Raw genomic sequence first — 17,900 nt, forward strand, 5'->3', positions numbered from 1 at the left:
GTGTGTGTATGTGTGTGTCCATCATCAGCAGAGCATTTCAGTGAGATCTCTGGGCCCTTGAATGACACCACAGAATGTCCCCTCAGTTATCCATCAATCGTCAAACAAGCAGTGACATGAAGCACAGAGAAGACAAAAACACACAGCAATTGAGACACACACGTTAACTATCTGGGTTTTTCTGAACCAGTTGCACATTTTTACAAGCTTGTATTGCCCCTAAATGTTTTAGCTTGGTATGCCTTATGTAGGTTAAATTAGGCTACTTAGAAATGCCCTCATTTGGCATGTGGGTGGTGCTGTTTTGTTGATGTTTGTTTTGCCTGCAAGATTTTGAACTAGTGGTTTAACGAATCACAAAACTCACAGTTCGGATTGTATCAAGGTTTTAAATCACAGACTGGATCATTTTTCAGATGAGCAAAAGGGAAAAATTCTTGCCTGGAGGAGAGACAGACAGCGGTGGAGAGCCGACACTCAACACTAAAGCCCCACAAACTAAAAGCCAGTATTAAGACAATGACAAACACTCAACAGAAAAGTTATTTCAGGTAACTCAGGCAAAGGATACATCGAAGTAAAAATGCTTTTGAGAGAAACAAGCGATGAGTCCATTACAGAGAGGTTTTGTTATTATATAATTTATTTTGGAAAAAAACACAAAAAACATGCATGATCTTAATTCGTTGTTGAGCTAATCAGTTGTCAAACATAAAGACTGGATTGATTTGAATAACTTCATAGTTGAAGTGTGCACTGTGCAGTATCGGATTGGGACTAGTTATCGGCAGATGTTCAATATTAAATGACTCAGATCAGATCAAGGGCAAAAAGAAAACTTGATCGGGACAGCCCTAATTTTGATTTGATGATGGTGTAAGATAAACAATTTTAAAATCTTTTGGGGACCATGAATGTCTAGCCTAAATTCAGAGTGGACCAAATCAGTGAACCAGATCAATCAAAGGACATCGTCATCCCCACTAACTGTGTTTTCCAATTTCTTTTTTATATTCATGTTTTGGCACTACATTTCTCATCATGCTTCGGGTTATAGTAAGTATAAGTATAAGTATAATGTGCTATGGGGTCACTGAGTTAGTTTTTGGCTACATTTGAGCCCTGTATCTTTTAACCTAAAACTGTTTACTTTGATCAATCTGCTGAAATATCTGATATGATATGATTTTTTATGTAAGATCTTAAAATATAAGGCGTGCTTTTTGATTTGATTCGTAAGTGATCTTTGGACATTTAATATTGATGAACATTGGGTAAACATGAGGGTACATTCCACTAATATCATCAATATGTGTGTTGCAGTTTGACTTATGCATTACATCGAAAATAAGGGTTACAAGTTTTGACACACATTTTAGGCTTCAAGGGTTCAAATAAAGACACAAAAAAGTTGCACATTAGAAAGATACATATACAGCAGCTCCATCTGAATCCAGACAGATAAACACTGTGGGCATTTAAGGTCAAGCATAAGTTTTTCAATGCACCGTAGGACATAAACAAAGAATAAAGATGAATCCCCCAGTAGACAGACAGTGGTGAAGCAGTGCAGAATAAAACTATTCCTCCCTCAGCCAAAGTGTCTGTTGGTTCCCAGAGACGCTTATTGATATTTCCTGGGTACATGCTATTTTTTTTTCTTTATTACTCTACTTGAGCCGGGTGATTGTATGCAAGTGTTTCTGTATGTGTGAGAGTGTGAGAGAGTGTTGGTGGTAGCGCTCTAGCTCCCAGGCTAAAAGAGTCTGGTGCACTGTGGGAAAACAGGAGGCTTTTATCTTCTTTCATGGTTTACAGCACTCTTTCGCTGCTCTATCGATCCTTCCCTCCATCTCTCCCACACACTTGGCCCCTTCCCCATCCCACCACAGTAATGTGTGTGTGAGTGTGTGGGAGAGATACAACTCGGTTTGTCCACCTCTTGCATGTTTTCTGCCATTTACTGCACAGAAATAGTTTCCCATGGAACAAAAAGCACCCAGTAATGTGCAGGCTTAATCCAAAAACTAAATATCTGTGCATTTATGTTTAATTTCACAGTAAACATTAATGACACTTACGTACAGTTTACAGGCACGGTCTGGCCTGATGGTGGCGCTAGAGCAATGATCACTGGGTCCACAAAGTCAGTCGAATGTTTTGTTCTTGTGAATTTCTGCGGTGACAGAGCCTGATGGTGGCGCTACATGAGAGTTGACAGGGTCATCGAAATCATTACGTCTCTAGCTCTTGAGAGAATGAATGTGCACAGCAAATATCATGCCAATCCATCCATTCATTTTTCAGAAAATGTTGTGACAGACAAACAATCGAACGGGCAGATACATGGAGGAGGGAGAATAATGTCCTTGGCAGAGACTGTAAACACTCAAAAGTTATTGGTATCCATTTTATTAAAAAGCCAACAGCAACAACTGGAATACTGCACTGAATATAGTAAAGCTAGAAATACTCTGGAACTACAACAACAGAGTTTGTGATGTTCTTAGAAGTTTTTTTACAGTAGAAAGTTAAAGATTTTAACTTGCTTCTCTCCTTTAAGCTGTACTTGGAGGCTGAGACATCTGCAGCATTAAAAGGCCAGTTTCTACATCTGCACTTAGCTGTGAATCTACTATATAAGATTAAGCAAAGCAAAACCCAAATTAAAAGAAGGTAAAACAAAATGTTTTTTTGTGGACACATCTGTCCTGAGTACAGTGCTAAAAAATTTTTTTGATTTGGACACAATGCCTTTCCTGTGTTTCTGCTCCTTCTTGCAGTTAACGCACAGCTCCAGTGGTTTCTGTGAGCAGTAGACACACACAAATCGTTTCCTTACAGGACAAAATACAAAGATCCATTACCTGTTGTCTGTGTTGTGCTATCCAAGTTACAGTTGTCCCTCTAGCTCTTTAAGTTCTTTTTTTCATAAAGGAATTTGGAAGATGTTGGTTATGTGTGAAATTTGTCTAAAAAACGGGGGTTTGATTATGCTGTCTCTTACCTAGTTAAATTGTGAGCTATTGCAGAAACACACAAAGACTTTTTTTTTTACCATTACAAAAACAAATTTATAAGAAATGCAAATATTCAGTGAACGTTGTGAAGAAAACATGCCAAGTTCACTATTCGGAGAAATTAAAAATACCTGCAATGTCATACCATGCAGTGAACTTCGGTGAATAGAGTAATCAAAGGAACAGAAAACATTTGAAAATGTATCAAATCAATACTTACCAGTGTATTTAAATCTAATTAGTAAGATACATAAATAATTGCACACACCTCTTTTTCATTGGTTTGATAAAATAGCTGTATAAACAGCCCTTAACCATAACAAATTGAATAAAAAAAATATTCTTAAACTAGCCAACTTTATCTGAAAACTGAAAGTAAATTGAAACAGAAGTCATAATTAGAAATAGAAAATACCATGAAAAACAGACAAGTTGGTAAAATGTTTGTAATATTAATACTGGTTTACATGAGGTGAAACAGAGGAAAGAAGTTAAGCAAATTAAGCAACACTCTCTCTTATTCAATCTCGTGCACACAAACATGCCAAAACCTGATCTTCTCGTGTTTGATGTAGGAATTGACGTTTTCCCTGACACCCTTTCTCTAATCCGGTTGATTTGATAAGATTGATTTCCCCCTTGCAAGGCCACACTGAGGGACCATCCGACAGATCTGACTCCACTTCATACTGCCCTGTCAATGCTATCTCTCATTGCTCATGGCAACCAGAAAGGAAATAAAGCCTGGGCACTGGGGGAGGGAGCAGTGCCGTGGTAGCCATTGCGGCTGCAACACTGGCCCCTCCGGGACCCTCTCTCAGAAGGGGCCTGTGAGACCTGAGCCGATCGATTCTTATCGACAAAGGCGGTAATTACATTTCATTAGCTTTCAGCGCTAATCCACATGGCCCTGCTGGGGATACGAAGCGAGAGACAAAGAGAATGAGAGAAAGAGAACAATAATGAAAGGTAAAGAAGTAGCATGGAGAGGAAATACCATAAAGCTTAATATCTGGTTGTTTGCTTCCAAATTATTTAAGATCTTCATGCAATTAAAGATGATAGTTTAGGGAAATTACTGCTTTTGGGCAATCCTGAAGTGCTTAGGTACGTTTGGTTCCTATCAGCTGTTGAATTTCTTTTTGCAAACAATAGATACTGAAATTTGCATAATGCAGGCTCAATCATCCAAACAGGCATCTGTGCCCTATGAGGTCCATAAGGTCAACCCCTGATGAACCAACTACCTCCAACAAGTGAGGTGTGATTTAGCTCAATTCCAAGTTGTACAATCTTTAGGAGATGATTGGAAGGGGGGTTGCTTTTCCTTCAGATAATCACAAATCCAAGGTGTTAAATGAAGCATCAACTAATTTTTTGTGGGCTGTGGCTAATTCCCTGAACTGTGTCAAAAGGATTAGGTCGTCAACATAGATGTGCACTCTCTTGGCTCCAGTGCCATCTCTGAGCACTGCCACCAAGGTGCCAGGCAGTTGCTGAATGGTGGTCAATTGCATTTGTAGGGTAATCCCTTGAAAGCAATATGGAGAAATTCCCTACAGGGTAACAAAAACACATGACAGGAAGCATCTTTTGGGGTATCCTGGTAATCCAATGGTCTGATTCATTCCCCACATTTCTTGTCTCTAACTACTGTGCTGTTTAATAAAGCAAAAATGCCGAACACAAAATAATAAAAACAAACATAAGAGTCTTTCATGCTCATAATGGTAAACCATAGCACTTCAATAGCCTGTTTGACTACACAGAGCTAAACTACTTTCTAAAACTACTGCACAGTGCCACAAAACAAGGTGATGGGTCACAGAAATGGCTTATAAAAACAAAATTATAAAATAGCAATGGGAAAAATCCCACAGATTCCAATATTTTGTCAGATGCAGTTTCATGGCACATTATACCAAAATTTACATATTATGGCCACACTCCTAGAACTTGGCCGGTACATGCTAAAAGCAACACTTGGCCGTAGAGCATGACATGTGCTTGGTTTGACAAATGGTAGACATTTAGAGTCTATTCAAGATGTTCATAAGTTGATCTGGACAAAAATCAACCTTAAAATACTTTTTTTTTTAACTGTTCTCACTTGGTGGTCATGATGTCTTGTCTGTGCACCATCTGCCTTGGCACTCCCTGCTGGTTTTAAAATCCATTAGACAGTTAAGGGTTCTCGGCCAATGGGACCGCAGACGACAGTTTAACTCAACCGCACTTAACCCTTGGACCAAAAATTCAACCATACTGAATTAAATACTAATTCATTTTCTTTTTCTGTCTCGTTTCTATACTCCCTCCTCCTCGTCTTTTCTCTTATCCTCTCCTCTCCACTCTTCCTCAACCCCTGAGGAGCATGTCAAAATGTTAATTTCCCTTAAATTACTTGCCATTACAACGCAGATATGGGCAGCGGGGAAGAAAAAGAGTTATTGCTCTGTAAAGGTGAAGTTGTGAAAGAGCTGTAAGTGAGTTTTTTTCCCTCCAGTCTCCTCCTAGATAAAGCTAGTTTTCTCTCTGGCTTTCGTTTGTGAAGAATTTGGCATCATTTCGCTCATTAGGAGGAAGCTAGGTAATAAGTTCAAGAGCATCGACAAGCCTTTAATTAACATGCCTGCCCATTAACCATGAGCTGTGGAAATAAATTCATTCATCAGACGAACAAAGAATTTGTAATCTTTCAGTCGCTGCAGCCATGACAAGCACTCAAGGTTGTGGCTTTTCTTCGGAACACAGTTTTAAAGCAATTAGTGTTGGAGGGACAATTAATGAAATTTTATCTTGGGTCAAAGTTGAACTGCTCAGCTTGTTGACGGTCGCATGTATCGGACTTCAAGATATTCTGAGAACACTCAGACTAAAGATAATTATCTTAAGGATTTAAAAGAATAATCCCCCTAAACAGTTGACGGTGTATTTCAAATTCCTTTTATTTTGTCACTGAGTGGTTTATGTTTTTTATTCTTTGGATAAGTATCTAAAAAAAACTAATTATTTCAAATCAAGATATTTCCATTACAGCTTTAGAAGTAGAAAGCATCAACATTTTGTTGCAGCTGAAAAGAAAAGGTTTCAAGGGTTCTTCCTAAGCTTACTCTTACACTGAAATTAAACCTTATTAAAAGATAGATAGATTAAAAGAAGATTTATCCACTAAATTCTGCCACTGCGCTGCAAATAATTATTGTATTTATTTAGCAGTTAATCCGGGGATAGGCAACCTGCGTCTCCACAGCCACATGCGGCTCTTTGGCCCCTTTCCAGTGCTTCATTGTACATTTAAGGACAAAATACAAGTCAATAATGTTGGACAGGCAACACGCTCTGCAGATGCTCTGCTTCTGAAATATTCACGGTGGGAGAGGGAGTTACAGATGTGACATCATAAAGCTGTGTCCAGTGAAATTTCGGGGTTTGGCCAAAAATGGCTCTTTTGATAGTAGAGGTCACTGACCCCTGAGTTAATCCAACAATCAATGATCATCTTAAGTAATAATTTGATCAAAAAATATTAACAAGCTCCATCAAGTTACTGGCCAAAATAGTCTTCAAACAAACTTACAATGATGCAAAATGGAAAAAGACAAGAAATCCTCACATTTGAGAAGTTATAACCATCAAATATATAGAAATATATGGAATAAACTAAAAAATATATAGATATAGGCCTATTTATAAAAGTTCATGTATGAATTTGGAAGTGCAGTATACAGACGCCTGGGAGAGAAACAGTACAGTGCTTCTGTGTGCCAGTGTGTGAGACAGCCTGACTGACGAGTGATAAGAATTACTCACCTTTGTCACGGAATGTGCGTCACTGCCTGGCTGTGCTGTGTATCTATTTGTGCGTACAGTATGTGTGTGTGCTTCACCTGTCAGCTCACCTAAACTGCATTTAATGTGAGACGGGGCTCATGCAGGATCCCAGGTGGGAGGTGCCTGCTGAAGCGTTCGGCAGATGGGGGGGGGCTTGGTGTTGGTGGTTGTGGGGGGTCGCAAGAGAGTGACAGATCTGCCGTGGGCGGTGGCTAGCGTGTCGGAAGGGGACCTGACGTCCAATCACCTTCAAGAGACAGGAGTGTGGGAGGATAATTACAAGTATTCCTGTCAGAGGCGTCACGTTTCCATTGATGCACTGGAGTGAGACCAGCAGCGATGTAAGGAGGCAAGTGGGCGAGATAGAAAGACATGAGAAGTTGGATTAATTAAAGTCTGTTTTTGTCCTTTTATGTGCTCATACGTATTGTTTGTTGAACATTTATAGCTTTATATACTAACAGACGAAAAATATAATTTTCTTCTCAATTTCTAATATGTAATACATACAAAAGATGACAAATACAATAAAATACTTAAATTAGTACTTTGATATTAAACAAAAGCAACAGGAAAGAGTGTCTTTTTTGTGTCTATGAACAAAGCATGTCAAAGCTTCAAAAGCTTCACATACTAACTAAAACACAGAGAGAGGCTTCTACATGGATCTGTGTATTAATGGAGTTCAACAGTGGGGCTTTTGCATGCGAGTGCTGGCACTCGTGTGTGTGGGTGCTGATGGTTTAGCATGGAAGGGCCCTGAAATAGCCGCGCTAAGCTAACAATGTCACTCTCCCACACAGCCGAACCACTAGACTCCATCAGCGTTACTACTTCTCGTGATTAGACTAACACATGCCATTACAGGATGGACAGGTTTTTATTTCTGTCGAGAGTTTGAAAAAAGGCACCACGCATCAGCTATGGCATGACAAATGTGTTACTACAAACATGAAGGCCTCCCATTGGCAATTTCTGCACTCCTAAAAACGCTGCGTTGCATTTATCTCAACCGTGACTTACCGTAAAGTTAAAGCTGTACCTAATTTTTTTTTACTAATGATCCCCTTCTAATCTAAATGTTCTTTCAACAAAAGAGGGTTTCAGATGGGAAAAAAAGAAATGCAAAGACCAAACCAACAAGGTTCAGGTTGGACGGCTAGAACTTATTTTGTGTGGTTTAACTGGCCCGTGTGTGAATGTTCATTTCTGTCTGACAAGCTGCCAACTTGTTGGAGCCCCTGAAGCCTAGCCCCGACAGTCAAAGCATTTATAAAAAGGACTGTCACACAGTGTGGTCGGATAGTTCACTTGCCACTTCCTTAAATACTGTGATGATTCATCCAGGTAGGTACACAAGCCTGCTTTAATATGAATATGTCTGTGGCCTGGGCAGTGTTGGTAGTGTGATTATTTTTGGTTGAAGGAAAATTACATTTTCTTACAACTTTTAATTTAGCTAATTATGGTCATTACTTCTATTGGTTATAACAACGTTTAATCAACATGAGAACTGGGGATGCAGCTACACCATTAAAACAGTACAATGCTGAGCACAGGTTGTAAACAAACCCAGCTGATGCAGTACATCCTGTCCAAAATTATCCCCATGGCCTAGTCAGGACTGGGATGATTTCATTTTTATCACCATGTTTTTCCTGACATCACCATTTGGCTCCATTTAGCACCATATGAAAGGTCCAAATATGTACAATGTGTCCGTAAAATAAAAGCTCATTCACACTGAATTCAGAAAAAATTCAAACACGGTCTGAACGCAGTCAAATGAAATCCACAGACACAAACTGCAGCAACCAGATGAAGATTTGGTCTATAAATTGATGGTTAAACACGTTCTCATTTGACAAAAACATAAATGATTATCACAGAATGTTATGTAAAAAGAAAAGAACACAAAGCAATTCTTTAAAAAAAGCCTTAATCTCACACAAATTCAGCAAGTTTATCTTTATTTGCCTCATCTGCTTAAAAATTTGTCAAGCAAACTGTTCCTAATAGAAGTTTGTTTCTGCTCTGGCACAGGACTGACCAAACATTTGTGTTCTTGTGGAATTTAGGGTTTGCCTAGTGGAGCTACTCCCGCCTTCCTGTCGTTCAGTATCTCTTCCTCCATATTTACTTCCATTATTTACTTTCATCTGACCGCCAAATACATATTTGTATGAGTTAGTTGTTTTGTGTGGCCTGTCTCGTCTTTTTTAGGTTTTAATAATCTTGAGTTCTGCTCCCAGTTTAAGCTTAGCTGCCTGGTTCTGCCTGCATTGTCATTTCCACACTGACACACTGCGTGGTGTGCCTGCGCATATGTCGATGCATGTTGTTGCAGTTAATGTCTGTACTGTCAGCCAAGGAACTCATTCACTACAAAAACACTTCAGCAGTCAAACTCGCAGAAATGAAGTCAGACACAACCTCACATCACATTGTACCTGTATGGAGTTTAATAGCGATCACAATAATAACAGCATACAGTCAGAGCGGCCGGTCCAGGTTGCTAAACTGCTGCTGTCAGCAGTATCACAGACAGCCTGCTATAGCACTGCGTACCACACACACACACTATTTAATAAGAGCGAGGTACAGGCCGCCGCTCAATACAGCTTCATTCTGTCATGGCTAATGATAGCAAGAGCTGCGAATGGGAACAACACTGAGCCGCAGTGTCGTCTGAGACAGATGAATTGTAGATAAACCTCACACATCAATATAAACACCACTGGATGGCCTGATTTCATACACGCAGGCACACGCAGAATGAGAAACACAGTCTTACAAAATATAAAAATGCACACAACCTCTCTTTTTCTGCTGTTTTCCCAGCATTCAAACTTTGACTTCTGTTTGTCAAATCTTTATTCCATGGCTTTTTAAATGAGAGGCTATTAAATTTTACATGTTGTATTTTTCTGTATATTAAACAAAGATAGAAGATTAATAATGTTGTCCTATTACAAATTCTCAAACAAAAGCTGATGTTTGACAGTGACAATGTGACAATATAGTCATGACACATACACTAACTCAGTGCTCTAAAGGAACTTTTTTCCTCAGTGACCCCTAACTGTCCAAATTCTACTTTCAACTACCCCAGGCTTAACAACCATTGTCCCAAATTGAAGTTTTCATTCCACACAGTGAAAAATAACTTTGTTTCAGTAATTTGCATCACTTCCTTGACTCACACTGGTCTGCCAGCCTGGTTCTGCTTTTCCCTTCACTTATATCTGAATACAAAATTCACTCTTTCATTATTCTTTCAATCACTGACTTTCTTTATTTTACTGTTTGATCAATAAATGAATCCCTGCAAACCTGTTTCTGATTGGTTTACAATAGAAATTTACATACACACATTTAGTAGTAGTAGCAGAGTAGTGCCTTTATTTGGCTAAATAACAATAATGTTCAGAGTTATGACAGGGACATTGCATTGAAGTAAAACCACTTCACTTATTTTTATTTGAACTCAACAATTAAAATGATCCATGATGTACAAATATAATTTCAATTTCAAATTTCATTTGTAATTATACATTTCTCTGTTGTCCCAGACACTGTAACCTTGTGTCCCAGGTGCTATTTTTATTGTCCCGAGGACAATTAGACATCCTTAGTATTGAGTGAAGCACTAATTAATTTTATTTTATTTTAGTTAAACTTCTGTTAATAACAATAGACATTTCTGGCAGATGTTTCACAATAAAAGCTTTCAAGAGAATAGAAAACACACACTTCAACAGGAAGTTTTTCAACCTTGGCAACAGTTTGTGCGACAAAACAATCTAATCTCAAAGGTCCAATTACTAGGTTTTTCTGAGCTTTCAACTGCATGTCACATTGCACTGATGAACACCATGAAATGTAGTTTATAGCTGAGAATAAGTTGAATATTTGCTTAAATTCTCTATTTTATCATTGTAAATTAGATATGTTCGGATTTTGGACTGTTGGTTTAACAGAACAAGCAATTTATCAGTTAATCAGTAGATCGAATTTCAAATATATTACTTGAAAATTAAAACATTTCATTAGGTGAAGCCCTAAGAAATGTTCTATCATTTACTAACAGGCAGCAAAGTAAGACGAGAGGGTTATGTGTTTTTATGGAAGAAGGTAAAGTTAAATTATAAAGCCAAAAGACTGAACATGAATTATGCAGATTGATGATGGGATTGACCCCTGTGAAGAGATTCAGTGGAGGAATTATGAGCTACGGCTTTTCATTAAGACGACAGTGAAGAAGAAGAAGAGTGGGAGGGAGTCTGAATGGACAGGAGGGCTTGTGAAACTTTGTCAAGCAATGCTGAGGCCCCCGTCTCTACAATCAGCTACAATATTTTCTCAGCAAACTCACTCGGTTGCGAGCCTGCAGCTACATTTCGACTCTCCGTGACATACAAACCGTGGCTGGAATTCCACTCAGGCCTTATCGATAGGTAGCCATCTAATCAGCAGGCGCTTCAATTTAGCCCAATACACCTCTGGCCAGTCACCGCGGCAAACAGCTTAGCACTGAGCATTGAGCCGCAAAAATGGCCCACACCCATCGCCTCGCAATGAGACTGGCCAGACACCGGCCGGAGCTTACAGTCAGTGTGAGTGTGTGTGTTTGTGTGTGTGTGAGAAAAAAAGGATGAGAGCAAATGATAGCACATTCCTGAACTGTATGTCTGTTCAAATGTATCAAAAATCACTGCACGGATGGATATGACTCGCCTTGTATTCGTTGACTCTGGGCAATATCACAGCTAAGTGGTGCAGCGGGGTGGTGGGTGATCGGAGGAGGGGGTGTGGGGGGAGGTTGGAGGTGGAGGGGTGGAGGATATCTAAGACGAATTAGAGAGACATGATGAATGACGCAATATTTTCATGCCAGAGGGAAACTATTGCACTTCAAATTAGAGGGGGTGACAGAGAGAAGGAAGGAGGCAGAGGAGGAATGAAATACATCTGCAGGAATAAAGGGCTAATGAGAGGGGGAGAGCATTTTATTGCTGGTGGGAGAAAGAAAAGGGACTGGGAGGAGGACGGTAATATTCAGTTTGTCAATATGATATTGGCCTTTTATTGAAAACTCAGACATGATGCTGTCAGTGTTGTCCGCATCTGAAATGACAGACGAGATGTACTGTCATTGATCAGTGTTATTATACTGATCAATACTACACTGGTTGGTGGTAAGAAAGTACTGTACTTAAATATTAATGTGAGGCATTTTGAATTCTCAACCTAAGTTACAAAATATTTGTCATTTCCCTCCAAAATGAGTGTTTCCAGGATCTGACGCCAACCTCGTTTGTCTGTGGCTCCAGACCTTTTAGCTTGTGGACCCTTTATACAAATCACTGTCCACTGGCAACCCCTCATCACAAGTAATGGCCTTTTTCTTCTGAAAGGGTTTCATTTCCGGTCTTTCACAAGAAAAAAAGCAAGAACTAGAAAAAAAGTCAGATAAAATAAACTGAATTAGGTACAACAGAACGTCTGTTTTATACCTTTATTCAGCTTGTGACCACTCATCATGGGACATGTTGGATAGGAAGGGTAGCGCGATGGTGCAGTGGTTTGCACTGTCACCTCACATCAAGGAGGTTCGCAGTTTGAACCCTCTGGCCGGCTGGGGCCTTTCTGTGTGGAGTTCTCCCCATGACTGCATGGGTGTCCTTCAGGCACTCCAGTTTCCTCCCACAGTCCAAAGACATGCAGGTTAATAGGTTAATTGGTGACACATAGGTTGCCCATTGGTGTGAGTGTGAGCATGAAGGGTTGTTTGTCTCTGTGTGTCAGCCCTGTGGTGCATTGCTGTCCAGGTCGCACCCCACCTCTCGCCCAATGTCAGCTGGGATCGGCCCCAGCCTCGCATAACCCTCTGAGGGCTAAGCGGCAATAGATAATGGATGGATGTTGGTGGGTCCCAACCCCCAGGTTTGGATCCTCTGGTCTATGGGATGCCCCTTAAATGCTCTGAGTCTGAGAGTGGCATGATTAGCACAATCACCAGCAGTCCTGTTGTTGGATGTTTAGTGTCCATTTCTCTCAGTGCTGCTTTTAACGAGTAACTATCTGAGGGAAACACAGAATACTTGGCAACAAAATGGTCAAACATATTCAGAACGGGTTTAATTTTGCAACTGGCAGCTTAAAAATAAAAATAAATGTTGGCCTTCAAGATGACATATCAGCCAAGGCATGGAGGGAAACCAACAGAGAAAAAGAGACAAAGGGATATGTACGTACAGTCACAAAACTGGAGGGAAGACCTTAGACAAGGTAAAAGACTGAAGGAAATGGAGTGAGGATGAAAATGAAGAGAAAGATGACTGAAGAGAGACTTTCAGATATAAACACACACACACACACACAGAAGTCTCTTACGCATGCTGAGGTTAAAGTTCTCCTCGAGATGAGCTGTGCTGTGTAATATCCAAGCTTCCGGACCACTGATCAGCCAGTCCAGAGCTCTGATCAGACTGACAGCCAGCAGCCCATCTCTCCCTCGCTTTACTTCACTGGCTTGATTACACACACATATATACATACATACTCACATATACTATGGGTGAGACAGGGAGTTACGCTTGCCCCTTTCACCTTCAGACCAATACAAATTATACAGGCTAATTCCATGCATACCGTTCACACGCTCTTGTACCTGTCAGATTGAAGGAGAAGACCTTTGATGGACGAGGGGGGGAGGGGGGAGGGTGAAATACTGAAATGGGTAAGACGGAGAGAAACAGGATGGCAGTGAAAGAGAGGATAGCATCAGATTGACATGGGAGAGAAATACCATACAGTGACAGCAAACAATAGAAAGTGTAGAGTTAACTTTGTGTTCTAGTACCTGGTTACACAAGCATAAAACTGACAAATACATAGGGACTGCAACTAATTAATCTAATCACCAATTAACCTCTCAATTTTCAGTTTTAATTTTTTTTTCCTGATGAATCAATTACTTAAGTCTATGAGATGTCCATTTAAAAACATGCAAATCACAAGTTCCCAGAGCCCAGGGTGATGATTTCAAATAGCATGTCTTGTCTGGCCAATAGTCCAAAACCCAAAGATATTCAATTAACAATGATATATATTGCTCAATAAAGGACCTAATGCATCAATCCATTATCCATAACTGCTTATCCTTTGAAGTGTTGCAGGGGACTGGAGTTGATCCCAGCTGACATTGGGCTACAGCGGGGTATGCCTTGGACAGGTCGCTAGTTTATCACAGGGCTAAAGGACTTCATTGATTAGTAAAATTTACATAGATACATTTTTTGTCCATCGAACTAATCATTTCAGCACTGAAATATGTAACACTATAGCCTGACAAATAGGTTTTAAAGTCAATTGGTATTTGATTTATTTGGTACTGAATTTTGGCAATAACAAAATATTGGCCGATGTAAAAAGAAACTTGTCAGTGCTTCTCCAGGGGACACGTTTTTTAAATTATCTCAAACATAGTTTGGCAATTCTGTACTGCAATGTATTTTTACTTATCAACCAACATATACACTGAGAGTGATATATAAGCAATAATCTTATATTGGCCGATTTGTCGGTCTGGCTGATTTATTGGTCTAACTCTGCATGATACAGACTGTTCTTTTTCATTCCTTTATGCAGTTGCAGCGTTGAGTGTATTTCTACCTGATTTTACATATGTTACATACCTTTTACATACCCATATGTATTGCTTCATAACCTCTCATGTAAACATCATGTAACCATGATTATGGTTTAAACTGAAGAAGATGCTATTAGCAGTATTAAATGTATCTCCTCTAAGGGACATTGAATACACATTTATCTTTGAATTTTTTATTTCCTAGTTCTCACAAGTGTACCAAATTTCAGGCTGATATGTAAAAGTACTTAGGTTTGACGGGGCAATCAGTAACCACTGTGCAAACCTTTGAGCCCTAGTCTTGGTAGCAAATTTGAAAGTTATAAATAATATAAGATATCGCAACATGGGGAACATATTCTCTGATATTCCTTGCTTGTGATGACCAACTACGAATTGGCACTGCATGGTCAGATCAGTCGGAAAATCAATGACACACTTTACTTGCAGCTAATGAAGGGAGGCCAGTGTTAACGTCACTGCCCTATGACTGATTTTAATCCAAATCTTCAAGGCAGTAAATGAAGTCTGCTAATCAAAGACTAAAATAGAGCAGACACAGCTTGAAAGTTGAAAAAAAAGGCTAAATTGATCTGATTTGGACAAGTGGATATGGAAAGAATCAGTTAGCTTGTTAAAATGTGGCACCCTGTCAAAAATGACACACTGAGTGAGAGGAAGACTGAGTCAACAGCTGACGAACATGTTTCTGTCTAAAACTCTTTTTTCTTGTCAGCACTTCACCTTCCATCTCACCTACTCGATTGACATCACAACCCAAGACAAGTCTGCAATTGATGTTTGAGTCCGATGTACCACGTTTTTTCTTTCCCAACCATTTCACTTGTCAGATGGATGGTAAAGCTGAAGGCCATTACCTCCAAAACTATCCCTAAGGAAACACTGTAATGGGCCCCGGAGATGAACTTTTTCAAGTTTTTAAGCTTTCACTTCTCGTAACCTCGGATGACATGTTTAAACACCAAAAGCATCCATCTTCTGTGCAGGTAAAGAACATGCTTGCATGCATTGTAAGCGGCGGCCTATGAATATAAATTGCTTAAGCAAACACACACACACACGCGTGCACACTCCTAAACACACATGGCGTGGCCTGTACACTCCAGTGGGCGGATTGGGGTTTCTGTTGTCTCCCAAGGCAATTCTTGTTTGTCTGCTCACAAGTCTTTTCCTTCCTCTTTAGGTGTACGAGACGGGTCAGCATCTGTTTTACCTTAGCGAACGTCTAGTTTGCGGCGCGGTGGGAAAGAGAAAGGAGACAGAGGGTTCTTGATGCAATACAGAAATGGGAACAAAATGTAAACATGCCAAACGCCCATTTTCCCTTGGGAAATCAGGCCTTGTGAAGACGAGGTGTCAGAACACATTCAAACATGGTGTATTGCTTGCCTTGGTGCGCCTGCTTTAAGACAGAAAACATAACGACAAGAAGAAAAAAAAAGAAAGAAAGGAAAATAAATCGGAGGTATGGGGGAAAAGCGTTGTGCAGCTGTACAAGCCAGGCAGATGGAGAACCAAAGACAAGAGGAAAAAACTTCATCAAAGTTTAAAAGTGAGCGTCACCAGCACAGAGCAGGCATTTAGTGCTTGTGACAGCACTTTAAGATTTTATTTTCACACAAACTGCTGTTGCGCATGTTGACTGAACCTATTCTGTTGCTCTTCTATAAAAACAGGCACGTGAACATTTGTCCTTCTGAGTGCATACAGAAGCATACACAATTCATATATCAGTACTTATCATACGGGTGTGAGCGTGAGGCAGCAGGGGAAGGACCTGAATGCAGATAATAATAATAGTATATAATAATATAATAATAATACAGAGAAAGTTTAATGATTTATTGTCAAAGTAAAGGTTTGTGCTTACAAGCAGGCACAGGGTCAGGTTGAGGTTTTGGTGGCTTGAAAGCAAAGACACATGGCAACCTGGACAATGTGGCAGGAGGTGAGTGGGAATGGGACAGTTATATAATGCAGACTAATGAAGGGAAATGGGGAGCAGGTGGGTGGGGAGGGTCAGGTATGTAACTGCAGGACAGATGATGGAAAGTGATAACAGGTGAGCATGTTGCAGAGAGTAAGGTGACCAAGCTGGATGGGGAAAGTCCGAGGGCATCTGGTGGACAGGAGGAGAATGGCAATGAAGTGGCCTGGGTAAGTGGGAATGTGGCTGGAGGAAAGTCAAGTCAGTTTTGTTTATATACATATATATATTTTTTAAAAATCACAATTTGTGATGAGGACAGAGAGAAATAATGTAACATTTTGCATCTCTATGGTGAAGTAGGTGAAACACTAAATATATATATATATATATATATATATTATATATACCGTGGTTAGAGATGCTTTCTGTACTCTAACGTGGATCAGCATTGTTGGGTCACACCTACTTGGTTTGCTATGCTCATGCTGTCTGACTTCACCACCTGAGTAAATATTATATTTGCATTTAAGCCTGCTGTTACTTTTTCACTCCAAACAAACAGCACTGAGACGACACTAGATACTCTGCCATCGTTATGATGGTTGGAGTATGCAGAAAGTTATGGAATGACGCACATCTTCCCCCAAACATTGTTAAACAAAGGTGGTGTTTGTCCTCTCCTATCCTGACTGAGCTCCTTCGAAATAAAGAATGCCCTCTGTGGAAAACCTCATATGGATTGTACATAGTAGCATATTCCTATGAATGTCATGAGAATTGGGTGAGGTTCTGCATTCGCTGCATGAAATGAACTCTACAGCTATACGGAGCTTTTTTATCCTGTTTAAGTTTTTTGGTTTGGTTTTAGACGGTGTTCAGACTGCGGGCAAAAGTGACCCAAATAACATTTTTTGGGGCGCATGTGTGACTCAGATCTGATTTTTTTCATGACGAACGGCACCAATCACATGGAATCTGATCAAATCTGATACAAGGCACTTTCATATGTGGTCCACACTGGATTCTGATATGAGCCACATCAAAAAAATAATAATAATAACAGCCAAACAAACAAACAAAAAAATCAGAGCAATAAATCAGATTGAGCGTTAAGGCTTGCAGTGTGAACGTAGCCTTACACCCTGTTCAGAAAGGCCGCCTGAGCGCGTTCAAACCGAGAGCATGTCAGCTGCTGCTGCCAGTGCTATGCTGTTTCCCTGTAACATTTCCCTGTATAATGTCCATGTAATAAACGATAAAACAAACAAATATAATTTTTGGTATGATTTAATTTACAATGCCATATAGTTTAATCATAAATTTGAAGAGTGGTAACCAGAAAGCAGTCACAAGAGAGCTCAGTGGAAAGATGCTGCCCTTCAACCGGTTCACTTCTGGAAATTCAAAAAGTGAAGTAATAAAAGATTACTACAGTGCTTTT

The sequence above is a fragment of the Morone saxatilis genome, unplaced genomic scaffold (assembly GCF_004916995.1).
Source record: "Morone saxatilis isolate NCDOM2014 unplaced genomic scaffold, NCSU_SB_2.0 Contig10, whole genome shotgun sequence".
In the NCBI taxonomy this organism is placed as follows: Eukaryota; Metazoa; Chordata; class Actinopteri; family Moronidae; genus Morone; species Morone saxatilis.